Here is a 16535-nt window from a genome sequence, read left to right as displayed (position 1 = left end):
AGTGGGCACAAAAATAGGGAAAGAAGCTGCTTATCCTCAGAATTGTATGCAAAGTATGCAAGGATCTCCAGAGAGATACCCTTGCCTCCATTGACAGCCCTTAAATTAGGTCTGGGAAGGGACAGACCCTATCCTGGCTCCACCCCTTCTGTTCACTTCCTAGGTTGGCCCTGCCTTCATACCAATGCTCAGTCACCAGTTTAAGCTGTGACTTAGCACTTCCATCACACGTGCGCACTAAACAGGCAAATGTCAAGACCACCTTCAGGATGGGCAAAAAGAAGCATACAAGGAAATGCAGACCAGCCACTTTAACCTCAGTGGCCAGGAAGACAATGAAACAAACACTTTTGGAAGCTGTCTGCAGGCACATAAAGAGAAGGAAGGTGACTGGAAAGAGCCAACCACCAGCAAATCATGCCTGATCAAACAGATCACCTTCCACATGGAGATGATCAGCTTCATGAACAAAGAACAACAGGTATCTTCTGCCTTGGTTATAGCAAGGCTTTCAGCACAGTTTCCCTTAATCTTGTAGACAAATTAAGAGATACACCAAGAGAATAGGTGGACCAGAGGACACCTAGAAACTCCCTCTTGCCTCTTTCACCTATATGATTGTATTTCCATAATTATTAATCAATGATTAATCATACAATGATGACTACATTTCATATTAATTTTCCTTCAAAGAAGACAAGGAAGAAGACCACACACAGAAAAGGAGTGAGAGGAGAGGAATATTACTGTGTCTTCGCTGTACTGGTATTGTTTTGCCTGTTATAAATGATATGCTAGCCTCCATCAACAAGTGCATACACAGTGCAGGCCTTAGAAGCAGTTTTCATGACCACTTATTAAAAGAGAAATAAAATTCAAACTCAGTTCAATTTATTCTGCAGTTCAGGCAAAAATAACAAAAATAACTTAGACATTACAGACAGACATAAATGAAGTTTCCAACCTATATAAAGAACTCTGCAGAAAAAAAAAAGTGAAAATATCTCTAAAAACACTGAGTTTTATGAAGTTATGCAACTTTTCTATATATTTTTTCTTAGTACTTTAAGCAAACATCTAGTTTCTCAGTAAAACAAATTGTGGTTTTGGACAACAGATTTCCATGGAGCCTAATGACTATTTTGGTCAGAGAAGCTTTCCTGAGATGTCTTAGTCTCCTGTCTCAACCAGTTCCCCAGGAAACAATTCCTTTTCACTAAGCACTGACAGCTTAATGACAGGCTTATGAAAATCCAAATGAAATATTCTTATCTTCCCAACATCAAGAAAGCCTCCAAATAGCTACTGAATGACTCATATAAGGGAGCGTTTGAGCACGAAGACTGATTCAGAAAGAAAAAAGCCTTAACTTTCACTATCTGAAAGCTATAGCCTGTGACTTGGCTTGTTCTGCCCCTTTCACCCTGAGTAGCTATTTACATCCTTCTGGAGTGCCATTTTATTCAAATGATAACCTAAAGTGTACTCGGACTGCTCCAGTCACATTTCCATGCAAATTTCCACAGAAATCTGGGAAGGGTGATGACTCCTTTACACTCACAGCCAGTGCTCCTCCTTATCCTGGCCACTGTACCTAAGGTTTTACTTGCTCCCTCAACGTCAGCCATACAGACACTCCTCCCTACCTCTTCCTCTTCCCCTCTTCCCTCTGTTCCTTCCTGAAATTAAAGAGCAAAATTTGATGGAAAGAGATTTGATCTCCTTGTGGAATACTACTCTCTTTCCTAATGGAATATATATGCAGAGGTAAAACTGTTGGCCCTTAACTTTAGGTTCTTCAGGTGCATGAATAGGGTGACCATATTACACCACCCTGTTGGCCCAAAAAGAGCAATAAGATGACAAAGGAAAAGCAAATCATGTAAAAAAGGCGAACTTCCTGGCAGCAAATCCCAGGGTTCATCTGTGAAAAACACTTTGAGCCTCAGGACGTGAGAGAAGGGTTTTCTCCCCAGTTCCACTTGGACTTCTTACTGAGAAGTGGGAATGAAGAACCATATTTTCTCCTCATTCAGCAGGTGTGTTAGAAAGAAAAGATCTTTTACTGAAATGGAAAAAGAACAAATGGGATTTGAAAGCAAAGAAATCTTTCCTATAAAGGTAATAATGTCAACACAATTGCTAGTCTGACCTCTAACTGCTAACTGAATCAGTTTTTTTTCTCACCTAGAGAAGACTGGAAATTAATTTTGCAAGGGATAGTTTCAGATGGATTATATATATATATAAAAATAAGAGGTTAAACTAAAAACATACATGTGTCAAACTAACAAACAAAAAACCCAACAGACTAGCAAAAAATAATTGTTTAGCAGGTTCATTTTCCTGAGTAGCCCTGGAAAAAAATTTCATGCAAAAATATTTTATAGAATTTTTATGAAAAAATCTTGAGCAGTAAAATGTAAGTAAAAGCATATTTTGTGTTTGGTTTATGAAATATTTATTGTTTTTCCTTGTTGTTCTCTGTCTTCCCAGCAGCAGTCACACTTCTGCTGCCCCAGTCTTCTCCCTGCGCTTTTGTAGATCTCTTTCCATCTTCCTGGATTGCTCATTCCCTAAGCTCCATGAGATTCCATTTTTAAAATAGACACAGAGAAATTACTGTTTCTGTAGAGCATTAACAGTGGCAGCTGTACAGAGGTTTCAGTGAAATGTTGCTTCTTGGGTCATTAGCCTGACTGGTAAACAGTTTTTTTTTTGTCTTTCTTCTCTTCATAAACTAAAAAACATACAACATTCACAAGTAGGATATCTTCCAGACTGAAACACAAAACTATTCATTTCTCAGCAAAAGATGACTGCTGAGAAATTTCAGGCTGAAATATGGATACACCTGTTTCAGGGTACATTGATTTATTAGGAACACTGTAAAAGAAGAAACTTCTACAAAACATGCAAAAAATTCCTGGTTGCTGCTCCAACTACAAATGAATCCTGCTTCTTAGCTGCTCAGAAAAAAAGAGAAACAGAAAAGAGCTACCTGGGTGCTGAAGACTGCAGGATTGTTGAGTAACAACCTGACAGAAACTGAGTTCAGATTGTGCTCTGCAACAGAAGGAAACCAGAGGAAAAAGTGCAAGAACAATTCAAACAAAACAGGAGTTAATGTACTCTGTTTTTATTCTCAAATTGCAGCTGAAAATAGGTCCACAGAAGACACCTGAAATTAGAAAAGACAAAAAATTCCAGAACTGGCTATAGAATCAGCTCCACACTACTTCAGAAAGGGCAACCTCTCACATCTCTGAATTTAGGAATAGGTTTTTTGTTATTAGTTGTTATATTAATAAAGGATGAAGCTCATTATTTTTTCCCATAAATCTCCAAATGCCCAGTGTCCTTTTCCCCCATCTGTATAGTGGAAGGAGCCCAGCTGTGACCGTAAGGATTTGATTCCCTTAAAACTTCTATTTGAAGAATAAATATTTCCTACTAAGAAAAATCTTAACTTGCACTTTCCAGCTACTGTGAATGCAGGCTTGTTGTTACCTGTTCAGAATTCAGCTAGAGGACAATGGGAGGATCTGTGAATGTGTGATAGGAGGGTATGACAGTGCAGAAAATGAAGACAGAGATTGAGGGCAACATCCTATGGGAAGAACACAGTGTGAAAAAGGAAGCCTTTGGACAAAAAAAAAAGAAAAAAATGGCAGGAGTTAAATTGATACTTTATTAAGGAGGATCTCCAGAGCAAGCTGGAGAAGGAACAAATTTGCAGTGAGAATAGAAGACAAGGAAGAGTTAACAAGGTAGAGAGTTCAGTATCCTGGCTGTCTATTTTGGGAAGCTGTGAATAGAGGGCAGAAGGCTACAGAGTGCAAGAAGAGGAAAAGGAGAGATGACTGTGAGTGCGGCAAGAGGTTGCTGAGGACTAAATAAAGCTTTGGGGCTGAGAGAGTCAAGTCACTGGTCTCTGAGGAGTCTTCAGAAAAATAATATTTTCCTAGGCATTTGAAATACCGATTTTCTAACCAGACTAGTTTTTCAAAGACCAGTTGGAGAGCCTATCCTGCAAAGTTAATAAGCTCAAAAGGCATCATTAAGCATGTAGGCTCCTATCACTTTGAATCTCTTCAGAGGGAGAAAAACAGGAACAGGTTGACACTGTGACTCATGATTTTCCAATATTAGCTATAAAATTCTGTAGCTGTAGAGGCTGAGACTTGCATACTCTACTACTTCTAACTCCAAAACTGAAATAACACAAATTATCAGTACAGCTGGACAGATTATGTGCTTACTTGTTCTTTCCCTAAATCCACACTTAGTTTAGGAAGATAACAACAGAGATTGGTGTTCTGTTTCAACCTAATTACAGCCCAAGACAAGATTTCCTCACCTGTCCTGCTGGTGAAGATGCCATAGCTAGAGAGCATTACATTTAGTTAAACCCAGGCATCTAAAATAACACTGCATCTGCATCTCTTCCTACTCCAGAAGGCTGCAGGTACTCCCAGACATTTGGTACACCAAGATTTCATTAGCTGCAAGGTGGAAGAGACAACAGAGAGAAAATACAAGTGGTCCAACTGTATTTTCCTCAATATACAAGGCTCAGAAGCCTGATGTTATTGTGCTGATCCCAGAGGGGCTGTTGCTACTAGTTGAAGGTGTTGTAGAGGAGGTGATCCCAAACTTCCCCACAACATGTCTTCCCATCCATAGCTGAGCCTAGGAACACTCGACAAGTATTCAGAAAAGCTTACATTTTGAAATCAGAATTTGTTGGACAAACATACCAGGCAGATTCTCTGAATAACTTCAGACTACTTTCACATATGTACTGAAGGCAGAAATTGAGGGGAAAAAACCCCTTTTTCTGTTACTCCCATTTTCAAGAAAGGGAGAAAGGAAGATCTGGGAAATTACAAGCTAGAGAGCCTCACATTTGTGCCTGGGAAAATCATGCAGCAGATCCTCCTGGAAGCTATGTTAAAGCATGTGCAAGATGAGGAGTGATGCAACACAGCCAGCACAGCTTCACCAAGGCAGATTGTACCTGACCAATCTGGTAGCTTTCTGTGAGTGATGTCACCTACTCAGACTTCTGCAAGGCTTTTGACATGGTCCCACACCACGTTCTTATCTCTAAATTGGAAATATGTGGATTTGAAAGGTGAACTATTCAGTGGATAAAGAATTGGTTGAGTGGTCACAGACAGAGGACTGTGGTCAACAGCTGGAGACCGGTGATAAGTGTTATCTCCCCCAGAGGTCAGTCTTGGAATTGGTGCTCTTCAACATCTTTATTAATTATATATAGAGAGAGTGGGATTGAGTGTACCCTCAGCAAGTTTGCTGTTGACACTAAACTGAGTGGTGCAGTTGGTACAACAAAAGGAAGAGATACCATCCAAAGGAAACTGGACAAGCCTGAGAAGCGATCCACGTGAACCTAACGAGATTCAATACCCAAGGGTGCTGCGTTTGGTTTGAGGCAGATATACATACAGATGGAGAGAACTCATTCAAAGCAACTCTGCAGAGAAGTAGTAAGGGTTCTGATGGATGAAAAGCTTGACAGGAGCCTGGAATGCATACTTGCAGTCCGAAAAGCTAACTGTATCCTGGACTGCATCAAAAGAGAGGAGGCCCTCAGGATGAGGGAGGTGATTGTCTCTCTACTCTGCCCTCATGAGGCCTCATCTGGAGTACTGCGTCCAGGCCTAGGGCCCCAACAAAAGAATCTGTGGAGCAGATCCAGAAGAGAGCCACGAAGATGATCAAAAGGTAGAACCTCTCTTGTGAAGAAAGGTTGAGGAAGCTTGGCTTGATCAGTTTGGAAAAGAGAAGCCCAGGGAAACCTGACTGCAGCCTTCCAGAAATTAAAAGAAGCTTATAAACAGGAAAGAGACCAACTCTTTACAAGGCATGCAGTGACAGCACAAAGGAGAATGGTTTTAAACTAAAAGAGGGAAGATATTAGGAAGAAGTTTTTTACTCAGAGGGTGGTGAGACACTGGAACAGGTTGCCTAGAGAAACGCCCTGAAGGTGTTCAAAGACAGGTTGGGTGGGGCCCTAGGCAGCCTGATCTAGTGAGTGGCAATCCCCTCTTCCTCCCCTGCCATGGCAGCAGGGTTCAAACTAGATGATCTTTAAGGTCCCTTCCAATCCAAACAATTCTATGATTCTTTATTTTTAAAAATGTTTTAAAATGTTTTGCAATATTAAGGGAATATTTCTTAATGAACAGATCCATTTAAGGCTTTATATGAGAAAAGTTAGGTAGGGAGGTCTTTGAAAATACTGATACAATATAAATGCCAAATCTTCAAGCAACATATTTGTACCTTGCTCTACAATTCTCAAATCTAGCAACTGCCCTATAATCTTACAGAAGTGTTCCATCTCATTTCCTAAGATACCTAAGGAACTCCATAGGTCAGGTGGGCACACAGCAATACACACAGTAGATTTTGAATTCAAGACTTTCAAAGTACAACAAAAGTACTTGCTACATCTCACATTGATTAAAAGGTATGGGACGTTCCCATCCTCAAAAATGTTGACTCCTCTGACACAAAAGTTAAAGCCACTAAATATGGCATATCATTCATTATCTATTCAAATGGGCTTTCCAAATATGTACAAAGGAACATCTATTCACGCAAGACAAATCTTCAAATGCATTCATTTATCTGGCTGCCCTAACAGCTGCATTGTCATCCATCACTTGCCATCAAAGCTGCAAGAGACCAGGAAGTTTGTGAAAGAAAAATGGTGTTATCTTGCACCTCTGCGAGGACAATACTCAACTGCAAGTACTAGCAATACCTTCTCCCAGTCTCTTCTGAATGACAGTAACACAAACATCGTAGCTCAGATGAAGTAAGTGAAAGGTCTGCTTCTCTCAACAGAAACAAATTCAACAAAATTCATGCCATACCTCACAGCCACATGAGGCTTGTCAACACTGTGAACTTCTCTTCACTCTTTTGCAATCACCTAGAAAAAAAGTTGTTGATTTGCATGTTTTCAGTTGTAAGTCATCTGACAAGGAGGTGAGTCAAAATCTTTATTGCCCAAGACATTTCATGTGGCATTTGAAGGCATTATTACCCTCTCTTTGCAGAAGCCCTCCATGATCCACTGTTAACTGGAATTCATTGCACTTGCACCAGGAACTCACTCTCACTGAAGTCATCTTCTGTCACCTTGCACAGGGGCACGCTCATTTTGCTGAGCACCAACTATGTTCCTCAGCATTCTGATCTCACAAAAAGAGGCTGAATTGCTACCATCCTCTGGAATGAACCAAATGCTGTCTCAGTGTGAAGGATTGAAAGCCCTGTGTAACCACCTGTGAGAATACTGAAATAAACATTACTAGCAAGTTTTTAAATCAAAAAACTTGGAATAGAAACATGATCACTTAATCAGTCCTCCTTCTACTGGCAACCCTGCCTCTTCCTGCAGCATGAGTATCTAAACTTGTTATTTGCCTGGGCTGCATCGAGTGAGGAGGGATTGTTTTGGGCTGTATATAAAATGCATAGTATAGTTAATAAACATAAGTAACAAAATTTCTATTACAAATTATTAAAACATAAAAAAAGAAGACAACAAAATAGAACTAGTGGGATATTTGACCTTATTTTTAAGAAACTAATACAATATACTGGTTTGATGAAAGCACTTGCAAGCCTTAGTTCCCAAGGTGCTTGTCAGAAATTTTTGATCTAATTTTACTCTGTTTCATCCTTGAAAATAGCTACTCACAAATGTATGTACTGTCAAAAAATAATGACACGTATAAAATGTGATTGTGAAGCAAGGGATATTTTTCTCTGGTAAGACTGATTCTTTAAAAGTCTAGTAAAGAGACATAATAAAATTTTTCTTTGATTGGAATGTCTGATTACAACTCTATACATTCAACTTGAAAATCTGTATATAATTTATGTTGACTGAAATAGAGTCAAGTATAGAGAAAGAGAATAATGATCTGGAGATCCTGAAAGATATTCTCAAATTCCTTTACCAAAATAGAAAGCAAGGCCACCTATTTTTTTGCTACTCATAAGACTGTGTTTAGCCAACATATCAAAATGCGTAAAATTATTTGTTGTAACTTGAGTTTGCCGTAATTTAATTGTGAATGCTGTTACGGTTTGAAATAGCAGAGATAAATCAATTTTCACCTTAAAGACATTTGTTTAACTCATTTAAACAAGTGATCAAATCCACCAAAAATGCTAGATCTGAGAGCCAGTTTTCATCTCCAAGTTATGGCACACATTTTCCTTTTGATTCATACATGACTTGATTTCATTTTGCAAATCATAAAACCTTTTTAGCATTTTAGCACAACTTAGCCACCTTACTTCAGAAAAATCAATTGTATTTCCTGATTCAGTCCCTTAGACTTTATTAAATTCTCAACTTTGATGACAATGTACTGTGAGGGTTTCATTTCAACTTGAGTGAGCGTGGTGACTGCAAGAGGCAGTTAGACCTGCATTATGCCTGCCCCTTCACAGTGTTCACTTGTCAGCTACATACTCTGTGCTCAAGCTACACACAATTGACTCATGAAAAATATCACTAAAAATCACATAATAATATTAAAAGTTAATGATCTTGTGGGACCACATTACTAGCTGTCCAGAGCTGCACGCAGCCTGCAGGCTAGACATGCATGTTCCTGCAATCTTCCTCTTTTTTTCTGCAGCTATTGAGCCTTTTTTTTTTTTTTTTTTGTCAGCCCGACTAGAAATGTAGTGCAGTGTAGAGCAGAAGCAGCAGGAAGTATCCAGAAACACTGGATGACAGCAAAACCCAGCCCACCACACAGCAAGGTGAGCATGCAGCCTTCTGGCAGAGGAGGAATATTCCAAAAATTCCTAAATACTCTAATTTTCTATTCTAATATATATATATATATATATATACACACACACACACACACATATATATATATATTCTAGAACATAAGAAAAGAGAAGACAGATGAAAACTGACCTTTTCAACTGAATCAACAGATTGCAGAGCAGGATACATTTATTTTCAAAACAGTAAAATACAACCAGCCCACCAAATTTCACATGTACTATCTTTAACAGCACTCCTGCGCAGTAGTCTTCTTTTGTTATGCAGAAAAAGCACCAAATACTTTGCTGTTTTTAATCAAAAACAAGATGTCAGTGTAAGAAAACAAATGAAACCTTAAAGATCATCTCTTCCCTCAATAATACAAAAATCACTACAAGGTATCAATTTTCTTGCCCAATGTCATCAGTACCCACCAAAGCAAAACAGCTTGCTTTCTGTAGAGCTACGTTTACCAGACCCTTTCTTTTATAATCCAGCATCATCAGCCAAGATGAGGAAGATAGGTCTGAGTCAGGCTATAACAAGCACAGAGCATGTCTGCAGTTTAAAGCATAGAACTGCAACAATGTACAATCCAGCTGGAACCCAGCTAGCTTCCAGAACTGGGAGCAATACAGCCAGTTCTAGGCAGTTCTATACTTCACCTCATTAATTTTGGTCCTCTAACCCAAGTGCCAGCTGGCAATCTGAGTGCAATTTTAAGAGCGTAACTCACAATACCCTACAGCACTGCTATGAGTGAGCACAAGTACCACCCTGATGACAGGCTGCTCTTTGCACTGCCTTCCTCATGCAGCACTAACATACTCCTAGCTGCCATGGCTTTTTGCTATTGGTCTTGTAGTCGCCTCCTTACATGAGGGACAGAGTTCATTTCAGCCACCACAAGAACAGATTTGGAGCAAACTAATCCCTCAGGTTTGCCTGAATTCAAACATAGCAGGGCAGACTTTGTGGATGCAACCACAAAGGCTTTTTACCTATGTAAAAAGTACCATAGAAAGAAATCAAGCAGATGCAATTTGAGAAGAAGAACATAAGTGGCATCTGTGCATCCTTTAGAGCTGCAAAACAATTTGATCTGATGACAGCATCTGACTATTCTGACTGTTTTACATTCAAAGAAATGGGCCTTTGCAACAGGGAGACAATTTAATTTTCTTGACAAGGAAGCTTTGTAGGTCCTTAAATTTTCTCTCTTATTTTAGTCAAACAACAAATTTGTACACAAAATTATGCCACCCTATCAAAACAAACTCCATGCCTCTACCATCTCCTAGGCCTACCTGTTGAATGCCAGCACGTTCTTACTATTCAACAACAACATCCAAGAGCAAATCTTCACAATTCAAAGTAAATACACACAAAAATCCCACATGCTTTTAGATTTTACTGGAACTCTGCCATTCAAATTATTAAGGTTCTTTTTCGTTTTCTCTTTTCATTGTTGGGATAGATTTTTGTCACCAATTTGAAGTTTAAATAATGAAAATTCATTTGGTTTAATCACTTACTTGAATCTGGGAAGTCTAAATACATAAATAAATACATAACTACATGTGTAAACTCTGCACACAAAGAAGTCTTTCCATATGGTTACTAGCGCTTGTAGTGGCAGTGGCACAGGAGATAAGATGCTCACAAGGAAAACAAATGTAGGTTGGGCAAGAGAAACTCAGTTTGAAAATTTCTTCTAGTATTAGCCAGTGCTTCTACATTATTTAGAGGATGTTTAAAAACCTGCCTGCCTGAAAGTTTGTTTTTAGATAAAATTATTAGAATTTTCATAATTCTAACAAAATTTACTTCATTTCTAACAATTTACTTCATTTCTGGAAAAGGGAGAGCTCTTATACCTAAAGAGCTGCAGTTCACTCAGTAGCAGTGTGAATTGTGTCACTGCATCAAGCCTAAGATTACGTGATGAGGGGATTGAGTGTACCCCTAGTAAGTTTGCAGACGACACTAAGCTGGGAGGTGGTATCAATCTGCCTGAGGGTAGGGAAGCCCTACAGAGGGATCTAGATAAGCTGGATCGCTAGGCTGAGGTGAATGAGATGAGGTTCAACAAGGCCAGGTTCTGCTCTTTGGCCACAATAACCCCATGTAGAGCTATAGGCTTAGGGCTGAGTAGCTGGATGATTGTAAAGAGGAAAGACTGGCTGATGTTGATGCTCACAGTGAGGCTGTGCTCGGCTAAACATGAGCTCACAGTGTGCCCAGGTGGCTAAGAGGCCAACGACATCCTGGCCTGCATTAGAAATAGTGTGGCCAGCAGGAACAGGGATCCTGTACTCAGCATCCCCCTGTACTCAGCATTGGTGAGGCCGCACCTTAACTATTATGTTCAGTTTTCGGTCCCTCACTACAAAAAAAATACATTGAGGCCCTGGAACGTGTCCAGAGAAGGGCAACAAAGCTGGTGAGGGGTCTGGAGCACAAGTCTTATGAGGAGTGGCTGAGGGAGCTGGGATTGTTGAGTCTGGAGAAGAGGAGGCTCAGAGGAGACCTTATTGCATTCTACAACTTCCTAAAGGGAGGCTGTGATGTGGAGGGGTTTGGCCTCATACATCTTCCCTTCTAGACACTTCATCATCTTTGTAGCCCTAAATATAAGCCTCCCATCAGTTAGTTCTTATTTGACACAGGCTTCCACAAGGCAGCTGCCATAAGAAGAGGCACACTGCCAAAGGAGACAAATGGAAAAAGAAAATGCCAGAAGTAAGTTCCTTAGCTGTACTGCTGCCATATGTCATCATGCCTCAAACACAGCCAGTGAACAAATATTAGATCAGGTTCATCCCTTTACACAACATGTGGAAACAGTGCAAAGAACAATGGTGGAACTGCCCTGAAACATGTCAACAAGGCACAGAACTGAGCAAGGCTTGCTTGGACTATATGTATCTTACCATAGTTGTTACATCCTCAGGTGTTTCACAAGTATACCGAATTACATTAGGAACTATGTCTACTGTAGAGGTGTATTGCTGCACCCAGAAAAAAGAGACAGACATAAAAGCAATTTTTTTCTACAGCAATCCCTGTAGATGGGTGGACTGAATCCATGCATCAGTATCTCTGTAACATTTATAGCACTCAGCCCAATCACAACAGCCTTATCTTCTCATAGCACAATGATGAGCAGTGGCTTCCTGAAAAATATATCTAAAGATAATTTTTTCCATTCATGGAGAAGGAGGATAAGAAGCCACTGTATCCTATGTAGATACTGGTTGCTGTTAAAATAGCTACTCTGAAGCCACTGCCTCAAGGCACAACTACTGTCTTCATTTATACTAACTTGTCTCCGTACTAGAACATGACTCCACACACGTCATGCACTTGATAAACAGAAGACACTGTGCCAAGTGTAGCATAATTAGCTCAAATATTGTAAGCAACCAGTATGATAATAACTAAGATGCAGACTAATAGTTTGAGGTTGATGATGGGTGTGGTGATAGCGGCTGATAAAAGGGTAGAGTCCATACATGACAAATAGCAACGCATTTGAAAAGATGGAGAATAAGCTGAAGGGCTTATTGCTTTGTTGTTGCTGTTGTCTGACATCAGGAGGAAAAGAGGGTGTAAGATTATGGGTAGCTTACAGGATTCATCGTTTCTTTTAATTTATACTCCATGCAACCTTCATTCTTAATTACAGTCTTAGCAATAGAATGACCTAATGGGAAAGGAAGAAGAAAAAGCATTGACAGGAAAAGTTTCTGTACAAACATATCTACCAGTATTTACAAAATAAATAGAAATAGAAAGAGAACAGTGGCAAGATATGACAGTACAGTATACACAGTAAGCATCAGAATGTTTTCCCCACCCACTAGGGAGACCTTTAACTTCTAGTCTTTTCTGCAAGGAAAGAGGAAAAAACCCAACTCCAACTTGTGCTATTTTTTCAGTGATTTAAGGAATTTCTCCTAGTTTGGTATTCTCTGTGAATTTGGGCTTTGGTACCATACAAATGGAGTTAACACACACGATATTTCCTGATTCATAATTATTTAGAACTATAGATTTACAGGAGTGAAAGTATCCTTTCCAGTGGTGAAAAGCTACAGTTCTCAACTCAGCTCAGAATCCATATGCACACACACAGAAAAAGAACAAAACAAAACAAAAAAACAACCAAGGAGATGGCATCATGGCTGGCAGTAATTTGAAATCTGTTTTTCTTCAGAGAAACTATGTTTATTAGTCTGTTATCTATTTTGCAAAGTTTATTTGTTTGCCGCACACAGTTAAGGAAAAACTCCTGTTTTCATAATTCACATAGGAAGTTGCAGCCACAGGCCCACAACTCCATCACTTAAACCAAAACCACAACTGTTCGTGACAACAACTTGACTGCTTAAAGCAGAAGCCAGAAGGATGTTTTGGCAACAAAAGTACAAATACATGAAAGGAAATTTATTCCATTAGATCTACTTAACATCTTATACCAGAAACAATAATTTAGACATTACTTTTTATGCGTTTGTCTCTGACACGCCCCGTTTAACACAGTATTCAGTAAGCTTTTATAATAGCTAGTAGAAAAAAAAAATCATATCTGCAAGTATTTTCTTTTGATAGCAGGGAAGTGTATAAAAATGAAAAATGTGTTTAATATCTGTTATTCTATAGAAAGAGCAATCTACAATACATAGGCTTCCACTTATCTTCAGACATTGCAGGGGGAAGCAAGAGAAAAGCTTTCTGTAAATCCCATTTATAAAAAGTAGGTTATTACCTAAAAAGCTAGTCACAGTACATTTTATTTCTCCAATACCATTACATACCTCTATTCCTAATGCACTGACAGATATTAGGAGTCACATGAAGAGTTTTTTTAAGAAAAATTTATGACTTGCTAACTACTTCTAATTAAACCTCTCACTTTTCTACCATATTTCTATGAAAACTCTCAGAACAACATTCAACAAATGCTTCTCTGATTGGCTGCTTTTTTGGATTTATCTTTAACAGAATTGGTCTAGCTACCACAGATAGAAACTTCTGAGGTTTAGCTGGTAAGTTTTAGAAAAGTAATCTTTAATTTTCCCTTTCACCTGCTAGGGAGACATGGCAGTGACCAAAACCAAATTTGTTATATGAACAACCTGCACATTAATGACAATAAAATTTAAGGCAGCAAAGAATTGCAGTGTTCCTGATATCTTGATATCAGGCTTGATATCTTATAACAGGAGCTTTCTCCTACCCTCGCCTTCAGAAAGCATTCTTATAAAGCTGCTTAATGTGAAGCCTCTCATTTTGTGTCTGAACAGGTGTTAAGCACTGTGGGTCTAGATCTAGGCTCAGGGCACAAAGTGTAACAATACTTTAAGAAATGGAAGCAAGCCCTTTAGTGCTCATGAGGAAATTTGATGATGGTTCTCTGGAAAATAAACAAATATTTAATTTTTTATCATAAATAATTACCTAACTGTATCATGATAAAAAAATATCTGAGTAGGAAGAGTCAGACAGTAAAATCCGCAGGGTAATATTCTGAAAAACTGAAGATGAAATTTAAGGGAAACAATGCATCTTGTGTTTTAGAATGTGGAAAGCTGGAGTTTGAAACCTTTACGATCATATAATTAAAGGTTTTTATTCCTGAAATTATATGCTAATAAACTGAAAGATGTAAGTGCGTTAGAACTTGTACATGAATGTGTTAGGAAGCTGTGGCCATCACAACTGTCCTTCCCTCCACTAAACTGTAAATAACCATACTTCTATTTCCTACTTTTTAAAATTATTTTAAAATTATTTTTAATATCTAATGCTAGCCATAATATTTCATATGGATTTGTCCTTCCTACAAACTCTAAGCATGAGCCTCATGAAGTTTTCATGCCAGGATTTATAAATAAAGACCAATGGAGATATTTTGATTTTCCTATTTTAATATATGCACAGTTTAGGGAGCAATATAAAATAAAACCAGAGTCTAACATGGAAAAAAATCCCAACCCTGCTACCATTGAATACAAACAGTTACCTGTTCAGGCACTCTGAGACTGAGGTCACAACAAGCTTGGTATATTATCAATACTGAGACATAAAATGAAATTTTGATGCTGCTTCTGCTGTCACATGTGATTTTCTTCCCATTAATTTGTCATGCTGGGATACTGCATACATATTAAGAACTGCTACTTTTCACCAGAAAGGCAAACTACTGCGTTCAGCAGAAAATAGGAATACTTACTGCATAATGCTTAGGACCAAGAAATGTAGGATATTCCTTCTCTTATTTTCTAATCCTTTCTATGGTGAAAATATTTCAAAATCCAGTAAAAGAGGGCAAACATTATTGTCAATCATATCTTATGCTCACCTGTACAAAACATTCCTGAGTAAGGCAAGTATCATAAATGACAACATACTAAAATGAAAAAAGATTGCATACACCTTGCCTAGTTTATTCATCACTTCTGACTTTCATAGCAAGTATATTTTCACCCCTGAGACCTGCTAGAGAGTGAATCATGTGAAAGGATAAATGGGGAAATTAAGGTTTCGTGATGATTAAGAAAAAAAGAGAGAGCAGTACATACCATATTTCATGACTTTTGCTAAAGGACAAAAGTAGTACATAAGCCTGAATGTATAGTCACATTCACACTGCAATAAGTGAAACATTTTCACTTAGTTCTGAGGACAGCTAATCCTAACAACTGTAAAACTCTGATCCCAAAATTTTTGGAATTTTAAGATAGGGTAACAACACCTGGCAGGGCTTTTAATAACAGATCTTAAACATCTCTTTCCTGGTTTGTGTAACATATGCAAGCACTGTCTGCCCTGTCTTTGACAAGGAATTACTAGCTATCCACATATAGGAGCACAGTAATACGACAAACCAGACCACTTGCAAAACATTTTAATTGGAATTTCTCTTTGCTATGTAAGTAAATGCATTGGTTTAGGCCATAAAACACAGTGTGTAGGTATATGACTAAATGTCAGAACAGTTTGAAAAGTTTAGATCTAAAGATAACATTTTGAATTGCAGTGACTTTGCAGCTAAAGTAGTTTTTAATTCTCACTGGCACTTATTAGGAGCCTTGGTTGAATAAAATGCATGACGAGCAATCATCTGCTTATAAATGCAGAAATCATTCAGAGATAAAAATTAGAAAGAGAGCATGACAAATCAGTTTATTACAAGTTTTTTCAATCCAAAACAAAAAAAAGACCATCCTGAGAAATTTTTTCAGGTCCTTCCCAGTTCTACTTATAATTAGTAAAATAAGTAGGTAGGAGGCATTACTTTCAGAACTATCTAATTCCATGGAAATTAAAACAGATACAAAGAGTGTAATAACACTTTGACAGAGGAAATTCTCAGCTACAAAACACTGTTTTACAATGCAGTCACCACAGTTCGCTATGCATCCTCACCAGTGACGAACTGTATGCTGTGCTCATAAACATCTGCATGAGTGGAGGTGATCCACTGCCGCTATTACCATGGCCAAAATGCACCATTCACCACCCCACTGTACTCACATCCACTGTTTGGTCTCCATAAATGTTCAGCAAGTGTCAATGAATTTCAATGGGTGCCATTTTTTTCTGCATGGAGAAATTCAATGACACCTTTGTTTCATGTCAGACACCATTTTGTCAGATTGCCCCTGCCACCTGTTGCACGGCAACGAAATCTAAT

At 38.5% G+C, this 16535-nt stretch overlaps 1 protein-coding gene across 7 annotated transcripts in view; it reads right to left on the bottom strand.

Annotated features, from left to right (window-relative positions):
• Window positions 1-16535, bottom strand: part of FAR2 (fatty acyl-CoA reductase 2) — a 143938-nt gene that overhangs the window by 106753 nt on the left and 20650 nt on the right. For 2 of the 7 annotated variants that reach the window (XM_085233808.1, XM_085233787.1), the window contains exon 2: window positions 6909-6967. The exons of 4 other annotated variants lie outside the window; for them this stretch is intronic. The gene's annotated coding sequence lies outside the window, so the exon portion shown is untranslated. Of the gene's footprint in view, window positions 1-6908; window positions 6968-7081; window positions 7334-16535 lie in introns of those variants that run through there. One more of the 7 variants, XM_010716344.4, reaches the window with a different exon arrangement.

The sequence above is a fragment of the Meleagris gallopavo genome, chromosome 1, assembly GCF_905368555.1.
Source record: "Meleagris gallopavo chromosome 1, MGAL_WU_HG_1.1, whole genome shotgun sequence".
Lineage (NCBI taxonomy): Eukaryota > Metazoa > Chordata > Aves > Galliformes > Phasianidae > Meleagris > Meleagris gallopavo.
This window is presented reverse-complemented; position numbering and strand designations above follow the sequence as displayed.